The sequence below is a fragment of the Oncorhynchus nerka genome, linkage group LG13 (assembly GCF_034236695.1).
Source record: "Oncorhynchus nerka isolate Pitt River linkage group LG13, Oner_Uvic_2.0, whole genome shotgun sequence".
NCBI lineage: Eukaryota > Metazoa > Chordata > Actinopteri > Salmoniformes > Salmonidae > Oncorhynchus > Oncorhynchus nerka.
The window spans coordinates 47,091,331-47,102,881 of record NC_088408.1 but is presented as its reverse complement, the minus strand read 5'-3'; positions in this window follow the sequence as shown (position 1 = coordinate 47,102,881).

The window sequence follows — 11,551 nt, the reverse complement described above, 5'->3', positions numbered from 1 at the left end:
ATAGCGGTTGCAACAATGGCGGCCGGTTGCTGCAGTGGTGCAGAGCTGTTGGACGGGGTTGGGGTAGCCAGGTGGAAGCATGGCCAGCCATAGAGAAATGCTTATTGAAAATCTCGAATATCATAGATTAATCAGTGGTGACAGTGTTTCCTAGTGTCAGTGCAGTGGGCAGCTGAGAGGAGGTACTCTTATTCTCCATGGACTTTACAGTGTCCCTTTACAGTCTGCCCAAACTTTTTGGAATTAGCACTGCAGTTTTCATACTTGAGTAAAAGTAAAGATGAATTAATAAAAAATGACTCAAGTAAAAGTGAAAATCACCCAGTAAAATCTTACTTGAGTAAAAGTAAAAAAGTATTTGCTTTTAAATATACTTAGGCATCAAAAGTTAAAGTATATATATAATTTCAAATTCCTTATATTAAGCAAACCAGACGGCACGATTTCCTTGTTTTTTTTAAATTTAAGGATAGCCAGGGGCACACTTCAACACTCAGACATAATTTACAAACAAAGCATTTGTGTTTAATGAGCCGCCAGATCAGATGCAGTAGGGATGACCAGGGATTTGATTTTTTAGTGAATGAATTACACCATTTCCTGTCCTGCTATGCATTCAAAATGTAACGAGTACTTTTGGGTGTCAGGCAAAATGTATGGAAAGTACATTATTTTCTTTAGTAATGTAGTGGAGTAAATGTAAAAGTTGACAAAAATAGAAAAAGTAAAGTACAGATACTGAAAAAAACTACTTAAGTAGTACTTTAAAGTATTTTTACTTAAGTACTTCACACCACTGAGTAGTAGCAAAATAAAGTAAGTAGGTTGAGGAGCAGTCATATCTCTCCACTCTATTTATAAAATGTACCATGTTACTGGTGAGTTGCTGGTCTGGCAACCACTTTCAGTGGATACAAAGTCTCTAAGGCTGAAAACATCAACAACACAAACACTACTTCAAATCCCTGCAATTGGCACTTCTACAGAACAAGGTGTTGCTGGCATTTTTCCTCTCAACCACAATTCAGAAACCTAGGCCTATTTTACGTAAACATATACTCAAAATGAAATACTTTTAAACAAATAATGAAAAACTTTTCAACAAGATTGTATAGCAACGGTCCATAGCCTGTCTTTCAATCTTTACAAATTATTGGGTCATGGGAAACGTATCATGGAAATTTGATCTGCGCATCCCAAATGGCACCCTAATCCCTTTATAGTGCTTTTTTTTACTTTAGCCCTAGCAAAAATTGGCGCACTATGTAGGGAATAGTGGTCAAAAGTAGTGCACTATGTTGGGACGCACTCATATCTTCTTTCAGTACCAAGTGAGCTTGGCCGATAGGGACATTCCCCAGCTGCCAGCACTCCTGCACACTCACCCAGTCAACACTTTGCTGATCCATTTCCACATTCACATTCTGTGAATGGGGGAAAATTTGATCCCTGCCTGACTGAAATTAAGCGCCTCGCACTCTTGGCCTTGCATTTAGCAGAAACATAACACTATGTTACATATCTCACTACTTTGTTCCATACTCTGTGCTCTCCTGATGCCTAATAATTAACACTTGTCAATATTAATGAAAGGGATTATGTTCAGTAAAACCATGGAATATGGTGTTAATAATATTTATACAACTCTATTAGCAAAGTACAAATTACAAGTACAAGTGCATAAATATATCGTAATTTGTCATGAAGAAAAATTGTTGGAAAAAGTATTTATCATTTTGTTGCAATGTTTTTATAAATCATGTCCAATATTTGATTGTCAATAAAAAATGTGTTGATGTTGGTCACATTACTGCTAACTAATTTGAGTTTGTCATGCTGCGCAGTTCCAAAACAATCCAAATGGTAGCAGCCTAAACCACAAATGAATGTTTTCCATGAAATTATGTTTTAGTTACACGCAATGTAGCGGGATTGAGAATTTAGGCTACCATCCTTTGGATTATGTTGGAACTGCTTAAAATCACATTAGCAGTAGGCTTGTATTACAACTGTAGAATATTTAATTACACAAAAACACCACCTCCAACCCGCTGTAGTAACAACACTTCACAATTTTACACACATGTACATACCAGCAGACAATCCATTCTCCAACTAAATATTCACGTTTGCGAGTTATATTACACAGTACTAGGACGTTAGTCCATCAATAAAATTTAGAAATAAAACTAAATGAATCTGTAGATGCAAACCTGTTTATGACTTCACTCTTCCCCAAGCGTGTTATTATCTATATCTTTGTCAGTTGTCATGATGCATTCTATTTTGGGTCATTGGGCTCCCCAACCAGATATGTAGACGTCTTAATGCACTGAAAGACCTCTCACAGCTGCTAACTGGGATGGTCAGCGCGGCCTGTATGATTGCCTTCAGTGATGGAAACATTACAGGGTCTAACAGTTTATACACACAGGACGTGTCAGAAGTGGCATCTTTCTTTTTTTGAGAGATAATGTTTAGCAAGAACTACTTTCTCTGGCTTGAGAGGAATATGACATGTTTGTCTTGTGTGGGCCTCCCCTCTCTCTGTGTTCTCTGTCTGTCCTGTCTGCTCCCCTCTCTTCCTTGTCTGAAGTTCTGCTTTCCTGGATCTCCTATATTATTACAGAGATGGCATAGTATCAGTACCATGGCAATATGGAGTATTCTGAACAGTCAAACACACAGAAGCAACACACACACACACACACACACACACACACACACACACACACACACACACACACACACACACACACACACACACACACACACACACACACACACACAGAAAATATGAACAACAGGCAAATCATGTTTACCTGAATTGAGCTAAAGGTAAATTCTGGGATAATTTCTGTTCCATAATAATATTAGCAGTTCACTCAATCTTAAACCTGATTAACATTCAACTGTCTTATCCTTCACTAACCTCAATACCTGTTCTCTCTCGCTCTGTCACTTTAGCAACAAAATCGACATGCGTGCAACCATGGGGAAAAAACGATGAGGCTGGCTTAGATTGTTGACAACATGTAAGCTATATTTTTTTCTCCAATGTGTATTGAAAACAAATACATTTGCACAATGACCAATTGTTGTTTCAAATATATTTACAGTTGTTGGTTAGCTAGCTAGCAAATACTTGCCGTATGTGACCGACCACCTTGATTTGGTCTTATGTAGCAAAATTTGAAATTGTGTTTTTTGCATTGGATAAAAGCTGAGACACAGAGCTCCTTGTCATGGATGCCATGGTTGCCCTTAGTTTGAAGATGTAATCTGGAGACAGGTTGTCACGAACCTCGCTGAAGAGGGTGCCTCTTCCTGTTCGGGCGGGGCTCGGCGGTCGTCGTCACCGGCCTATTAGCTGCCATCGATTCTTTTTCCGTTTGTGTTTGTTATTGGTTAATTGGGTACACCTGTTTTGTATTAGGGTTTGTTTGTAGGGTATTTAAGGGCACTAGGCCTGCTGGGTATTTTGTGCAGGCTTGTTTATTGTTACTCTGTGTTTGATGGTGTATTGCTTTTCGTGTTCTTTATTTATCCGGTCTATTTTGTCCTGTTGTTTTTGGACTGGCAACTTATACGCCTTGTGTGTTGGCGTCATCATTTTGGTTGCACCGGTGAATAAATTTTTGATAAACGACAGAACCCCGCTCTCTGCGCCTGATTCCACCCACCACTCATAGTTAATCGAAACACAGGTGTTTTCTCAATCTCCTTAGCTTTCATACTCTAATTCCACTGATTTCAAAACTCGGTCCTCCAGAAAGTGGAGAGCAACACTGATGCAGTCCTACTATGCGATACATTTAAAATAAAGCTGCATTAGACAGGATTACCAACACATACTGACCAGCTCAAATAGACAGAACCGTGCTATATGGCAGACCAATCCGAACTCATCTCTCAGCAGGTCCAGCCCACTCATTATCTCAGGCAATCATGGCTAGCGGGAAGGTTGCTCACTTTTTTTGTGACTAAACCAACAAGGCTCGTAATATAAGCATTTTATTCATATTTATAGATGGCATATAAGTCTGTTATTAAGGCACATGAAAGTTCACATTTTCCCAAAGGAATTTCTTCCCCCGAAACGCATTTTATTTAAAAAAAAAGTTCAATTTAAATGGCTCTCATACGAAGTAAGGACCAGCGACAAATGCCTAGTTTCCTGAAACGAGTCACATATTTGCATTGACATGAAATCAGTCAAAACACCTCAAAACAAGACATGGTATCAATAACATGATGAAACATGCTGAAATAAGCCACTTATGATTCCCTACATGGCAGTGTCATTCTTGCTAGCAGTCTGGCCATCCAGAATCACAACAGGCTGACTTCTGCCCAATGGAAGCCCGCACATTGTTCTCATGACGTTGTCAGCCAATCCATCTATATAGCTACTGTAGATGCTAAGTAATTGTACTGTAAACACACATACAAAATTAAATTGCTCCTGCAAATAAAACAACCGTCACTGTGTTTTCTGAGTTGTATCTTTCGCTCTCTTTCTCATGAAGAAATGTCCATCTTCTATAAATTGGAAAAAAATGTAGCTCGGCTATCCAGCTAAGTTTTTCAACAGATAGCTAGCTAATTGAGCTGATGACAAAAAGTAGCTAACGATTTAGCCTTAACTAGCTTCTTAAGGCTAGGGGGCAGTATTCTGAAGTTCGGATGACTGACGTGCCCAAAGTAAACTGTTTGTTACTCAGGCCCAGAAGCTAGGATATGCATATAATTGGAAGCATTGAATAGAAAACACGCTGAAGTTTCTATAACTGTTAAGATAATGCCTATGAGTATAACAGAACTGATATGGCAGACGAAAACACGAAGAGAATCCATCCAGCATTTATTTTGTTGAGGTCACAGCCCATTCAAATGCTTGTTTATGGGATATTCAAAGGAATACCTCCTAGATTGCAGTTCCTATGGCTTCCACTAGATGTCAACAGTCTTCAGAAAGGGTTTCAGGGGGGATCACGTGACCCTTGAACGAGATGGCCGCATGAACTAAGAGCTCCGCACAAGTAGTTTCCAATTCCTAATCTTACCTCCACTCCAAGTTCAAACTCATTTAGCTTTAGTAAAAAATGTCATGGCGGCTACAAAAGGCAACACTGCAGGTGACATTTTTACCCGGACACGAGCATTAGCGACGGAAAAAGCCTCCAAGAAGAAGCTAGCTTCAGAAAAAGCTAGCACCATTAGCCAGGAGCAAGAGGACCCGCTCCCCCCCGAGGCCCAATGAATGCCAACCTCGCACTCTGTCGAAAACATCCTTTCTGAGTTGAGATCCCAACATACAGAACTAAACACTAAATTAGATGCCATTAATTCTCAGCTCAGTGCGATAGGCGGCAGGGTAGCCTAGTGGTTAGAGCGTTGGACTAGTAACCGAAAGGTTGCAAGTTCGAATCCCTGAGCTGACAAGGTACAAATCTGTCGTTCTGTCCCTGAACAGGCAGTTAACCCACTGTGCCTAGGCCGTCATTGAAAATAAAAATTTGTTCTTAACTGACTTGCCTAGTAAAATAAAGGTACAAATAAATTGAAAAGGTGATAATCCTGGAAAATGCTTTTGCCTGACATCAACAACAAGATAACCATAAACATGGGATGCTTGGATGAGGCAGAGGGGCGAATCCTATCCATGGAAAACTTATTGGCGAAGGAATAATTGTGTTCTATTCAATCTGGGCAAAAAAGAAGAGGGAAACATGCCACTGATCCGCTACCTGCAAGACAAACTTCCCGAGTGGCTCCACCTGTCCACCGACAGGCCCATAGAACTCGAGAGAGCTCACCGAGCACTGAGGCCCCCACCAGCAACCAGACAACCACCGCGCCCAAACACCATACGTTTCCTGAGATTCACCGACAAGGAACGAGTCCTACAGGCGGTGAAAAACAACACCATCACAGTGGGAAACGCCAAACTCACTTTACACCAGGACCAGTCAGCTGGAATACGCAGAGAGTTTGCCGAAGTGAAGAAATACTCAATTGACCGAGGCATCTTCAGGGGATTCAAATACCCAAACGAGCTCAGGATTCTTCACCAAGGAGCCTTGCGACACATCAAAACTCACGAAGAGGCAAAACGTTTTTTGAAAGACAATCCTGGTCAATGAGAAACGGACCAATGACTAAATGCGATTAATGCTATTTACTAAAGGAGGTAAGACGACATATAGCTGATATCCAAAGACCCAACCGCCCAGCTAAATGTCATTATAGCCGTCCAATTTATATTTATTTTCCTTTAGCTGAGAGGGATAGGCTATAGCCTAACCTAGGCCTACTAATGTTTCAGCCTACTTTTATTTCCCAGTTTTTTTGTTGCTATTATTACTTGGGGTTTCCTATGTCCCTTGGGGGAGGTATATGTAGGCTGGGCTATTGATTTTATTTTCTCCCTCTTTTAGTGTGGTCTGGACGGGGGCTACTGTGTCATTTACTCAATGCGGGGCAGAGAGGATGAGGCATTTCTTTGGGGGGGAGAGGGAGACGTTGTGCGTTGCTAACTGTTCCCGGGTTTTTTGTTTCTTTCGGGAACACACAATTGAGACTGAGCGGGGGGTAATAGATCCAACGGGATGTGTTGAGTTGTTTGGGATCTCGGCTGGGGTGTTCAGAGATTGTTATTTTATGTACACCATTTATTTTCCTTTTATGTGAACGCAGCTGTAACTACTATCCACTTTTACCCAGCGATGACTTGCACTAAAGTTCGATTACTGTTCGATGATGACGACTAGTACCTTAAATCTATTGACATGGAACTGCCATGGTCTAGGGATGCAATACGACGGAAAAATATACTATGTGCTCTAAAAAGGAAAAAGCAGACATCGCGCTATTACAAGAGACACACCGCTGTGACGCTGAACATGCCAAACTCCGCAGAGCTTGGGTGGGACAGGTGTATTTCTCGTCTTTCAAATCAAACAGTAGAGGCACAGCCATACTTATCCATAAAAATGTTCCAGTCATAATTGATAATTGATCCGGAGGGGAGATTTATTTTGATAACTGGGTCACTATATGGTCAACCAATTACTATCTTAAACATATACGCCCCTAACACAGATACTCCTGTCTTCATGTCAAAAATGATAACCCTGTTCAATGAGCATTGTGTTTCCTTTGGCGTGGTGGCCGGAGATTTTAATTGCACCCTTAACCCAACCCTAGACAAATCATCTCAAGTCCCCACCACAAATCCTAGATCTGCAAAGATGTTGAACTCTCTTACTAAAGAGATGGGACTGATAGATATCTGGAGATAGACTAATAGCTCATCTATGGACTATACATACTACTCTAATGTCCATAACACCTACTCCCGTATAGATTACATTTTTATCCCAAAGAGTTTCATAAATTCAGCCACATGTACAATCGGACCCATAACACTTTCAGATCACGCCTTTGTCCACCTCCGCTTTGACCTCTGCAAAAACATACCGAGGTCAAAGAGCTGGAAATTCAACACCTCCATGCTATCAAATGAAGCGTTCCATACATTGGTAACTACATGGATAGACAACTACACACAAGAAAACAAAGATTCTCCTGTTTCTCCAGCCACAATGTGGGACGCTGCTAAAGCCACACTAAGAGGTCATCTAATTGCATATGCTTCCTCTAAGAAAAAAGCAATTGAAGCACACAGGCTAGATCTTGAGCGGGAGCTGGAATGCTGTGAAAAAATACATAAACAATCCCCAGACAGCACCTCCTGGAGTCACCTTAAAGCAGCCAAAGCTAAACAGAATTTGGACTATACTCGGGAGATAAAAAAAAAACTTTTCTTTACTAAACAGAAATACCATGAGTATAGCAAGAGGCCCAGTAGATTGCTTGCTTACCAATTAAAAAAGGAGCAGTCAGAGCGTACAATCATGGCTATCCGAACAGCAGAGGACGAGGTCACATATGACCCTAAAAATATAAATTTAACCTCTTGAATCTAGGGGGCACTATTTTCATTTTTGGAAAAATAACATCCCCAAAGTAAACGGTTATTTTGTCAGGACAAGATGCTAGAATATGCATATAATTGACAGCTTAGGATAGAAAACACTCTAAAGTTCCCAAAACTGTAAAAATATTGTCTGTGAGTATAACAGAACTGATATTGCGGGCGAAAGCCTGAGAAAAATCCAATCAGGAAGGGACTCTTATTTAGAAAGCTCTGCGTTCCTATGCGTCCCTATTGAGCAGTGAATGAGCTATCAACCAGATTCCTTTTTTCTATGGCTTCCTTAATGTGTCTAGTGTCACAATACATGGTTTCAGGCTTTTATTTTTAAAAATGAGCCTGAACATGAACAGTGGTCAGCTGAAGTCTCTCAGAGTGTTTGGTGCGTAAAGGACAAATGCGGCCATTGTTTCTCTCTATCCTACTAAGAAGCCACCAGTCCCGGTTGATATATTATCAAATAGATATTTGAAAAACACCTTGAGGGTTGATTATGAACCACGTTTACCATGTTTCTGTCGATATTATGGAGCTAATTTGGAATATTTTTCGGCGTTGTAGTGACTGCAATTTCCGGTCGATTTCTCAGCCAAACGTGAAGAACAAACGGAGCTATTTCGCCTACAAAAATAATATTTTTGGAAAAAAGGAACATTTGCTATCTAACTGGGAGTCTCGTGAGTGAAAACATCCGAAGCTCATCAAAGGTAAACGATTTAATTTGATTGCTTTTCTGATTTTCGTGACCAGGTTGCCTGCTGCTAGCTAATCATAATGCTATGCTAGGCTATCCATAAACTTACACAAATGCTTGTCTTGCTTTGGCTGTAAAGCATATTTTCAAAATCTGAGATGACAGGGTGATTAACAAAAGGCTAAGCTGTGTTTCAATATATTTAACTTGTGATTTCATGAATAGGAATATTTTCTAGTAATATTTATGTCCGTTGCGTTATGCTAATTAGTGTCCGTTGATGATTACGTTCCCGGACCCGATGGGTAGTATCAATGAACTTTTCATGATTTTTACTGCAAACTATATACCTCTTAGAGAAAACACACGGAGGCAGAACTCCACTCTTTCCTAGAGGGAATCTTGCTACCTAAACTATCAGAGACCGACCAAGAAGATCTCAACTCCCCCTTCACTCCTGAGGAGATCCTGGCAATTACCTCCATGCCAGCTAATAAGTCCCCAGGCCCAGATGGATTCCCCAGAGAGTTCTACAAAGCTTTTTGGCCCCAGCTCAGCCCTATCTTCATGCCAATACTGCAGGATTTTTGCAAAAACAGAGTTCTCCCAGACTCAATGCACACAGCTCGCATTACAGTGTTGCTCAAAAAGGACAAGGACCCCCTATCCTGCTCGTCCTTCCGGACCATAAGCTTGTTGGATTTCGACTATAAAATAATTACCAAATTGCTCGCCAAAAGACTAAACACTCTTCTTCCCAAAATAATAAAAGCGGACCAAACTGGATTTATTAGAGACAGATACTCTTCTGATAACATTCACTGTCTTTTTGATATTATTGATCAAGTAAACGCACAGAAGACCCCTGTCCTGCTGGCTTCACTGAATGCTGAGAAAGCGTTTGACACGATGGAGTGGAGCTTTGTGTTTTCAGCCTTAGAAAAGTTCTATATTGGCCCAAATTTTATTAAATGGATCAAATCACAAGACAAGGGTGCTCGCTGTCCCCCCTGCTCTACTTGTTAGGGGCGGAGCTGATAAGGAGTAATCCAAGTATTATGGGTGTTTCTGCAGGCGGCCTGCAGCACAAGACTTCGCTTTACGCGGATGATGTCTTGTTCTACATATCCAACCCTGAGAAATCCCTCCCTCTCATTTTAGACACAATTGCTCAGTATGGCAAGTTTTCAGGTTATAAGATCAATTTTAACAAATCCACTGTCTGCCCTCTCAATATTACACTCACCAGCTCTATGAAGACACTATGTCCTTTCCAATGGAAAACACAGGGGTTTCAATACCTCGGGATCTTCATAACACCAGATCTGAATGGCCTTTTCAAGGAAAATGATCTCCAAACCTGGATCTCCCTCCCAATTAGCTTAGTAGGAAGAATTAATGTCATCCGTATGAATGTCCTCCCTAGACTGAACTACTTGTTTCAGATGCTCCCATGCTATCTCCCAGTCTCCTTTTTCAAAACAACTAACCAAAGCATCACCAAATTTATATGGGGCAATAAAAAACCTAGGATCAAGTTTTCCACTCTATCGAAACCTGAATCTAAGGGTGGTCTTGCCCTTCCCTCCCTTCAATTGTATTACTGGCCTGCCCAAATCCGCAACATGCTGACATGGATCACAAACAGACAAGAGTCAACGTGGATTCAGATAGAAGCCCAATCATGTGGTTCATTGCCCTTATTATTAAGTCCTGTATTGATGCTTTGCTTGTTTGATGGTTCGTCTGAGGGCATAGCGGGATTTCTTATAAGCGTCTGGATTAGTCTCACGCTCCTTGAAAGCGGCAGCTCTAGCCTTTAGCTTGATGCGGATGTTGCCTGTAATCCATGGCTTCTGGTTGGGATATGTACAAACAATCACTGTGGAGATGACGTCGTCGATGCACTTTTTGATGAAGCCGATGACTGAGGTGGTGTACTCCTCAATGCCATTGGATGAATCGCGGAACATATTCCAGTCTGTCCTAGCAAAACAGACCTGTAGTGTAGCATCTGTGTCATCTGACCACTTCCATATTGAGCGACTCACTGGTACTTCCTGCTTTACTTTTTGCTTGTAAGCAGGAGGATAGAATTATGGTCAGATTTGCCAAATGGAGGGCGGAGGAGAGCTTTGTATGCATCTCAATTTGTTCCTGGCTGGGATAGAGTGTGGGAAAATACATTTTTACAATGTATCGAAATAATGTATTGTAATAACATTGTGCAGGTTCCCGCAAGACATTGTGTAGTTTCACACACTACAAAGTAGTAAAGAGTGCAAGAAAAGCGGGAGACAGACAAGTTCTGGGTGCTATTTAGAAACAGCAGGCCCAGGGAGGAGGTATACAGAGTAAAATGTTTACTTGTTTCCACCTACACGCACACTTTTATTACCCTCGGGTCCAATGGACCCGAACACCACATATGTAATATAAATGTGTAGCGGGATGCAGTGTGCACTCAATGAAAATGTGTTCTTCACAGAAAATGAGCCAAAGCCAGTGAGTCTCAGGTTGAAAATGTATTAATTCTATCATTTTTCTTTTAGTAAACATTGAAAATGTTAACCCACACAAGGGTTAATCTTCAGAATGTAGAAACTGTGCTAAATATGAGGCTCAAAAGTGGTGTAATTTTCATTTTAGGAAAATGGGAAACAGGTGCAGTCAAACAACAATCATTTGGTGTATGAAGATGGAGTAAGGCTAATTGCAGCATCATCATAGATGGATTATAGCTCAAAGATGACTTGTCATTCAAATAATGATAATCTCTACATTTACTTTTAGTGCAGCCTAATTAGGATGTTGCACATAACAGTCCATACATATAAATGTGAACTTTGACAATATAT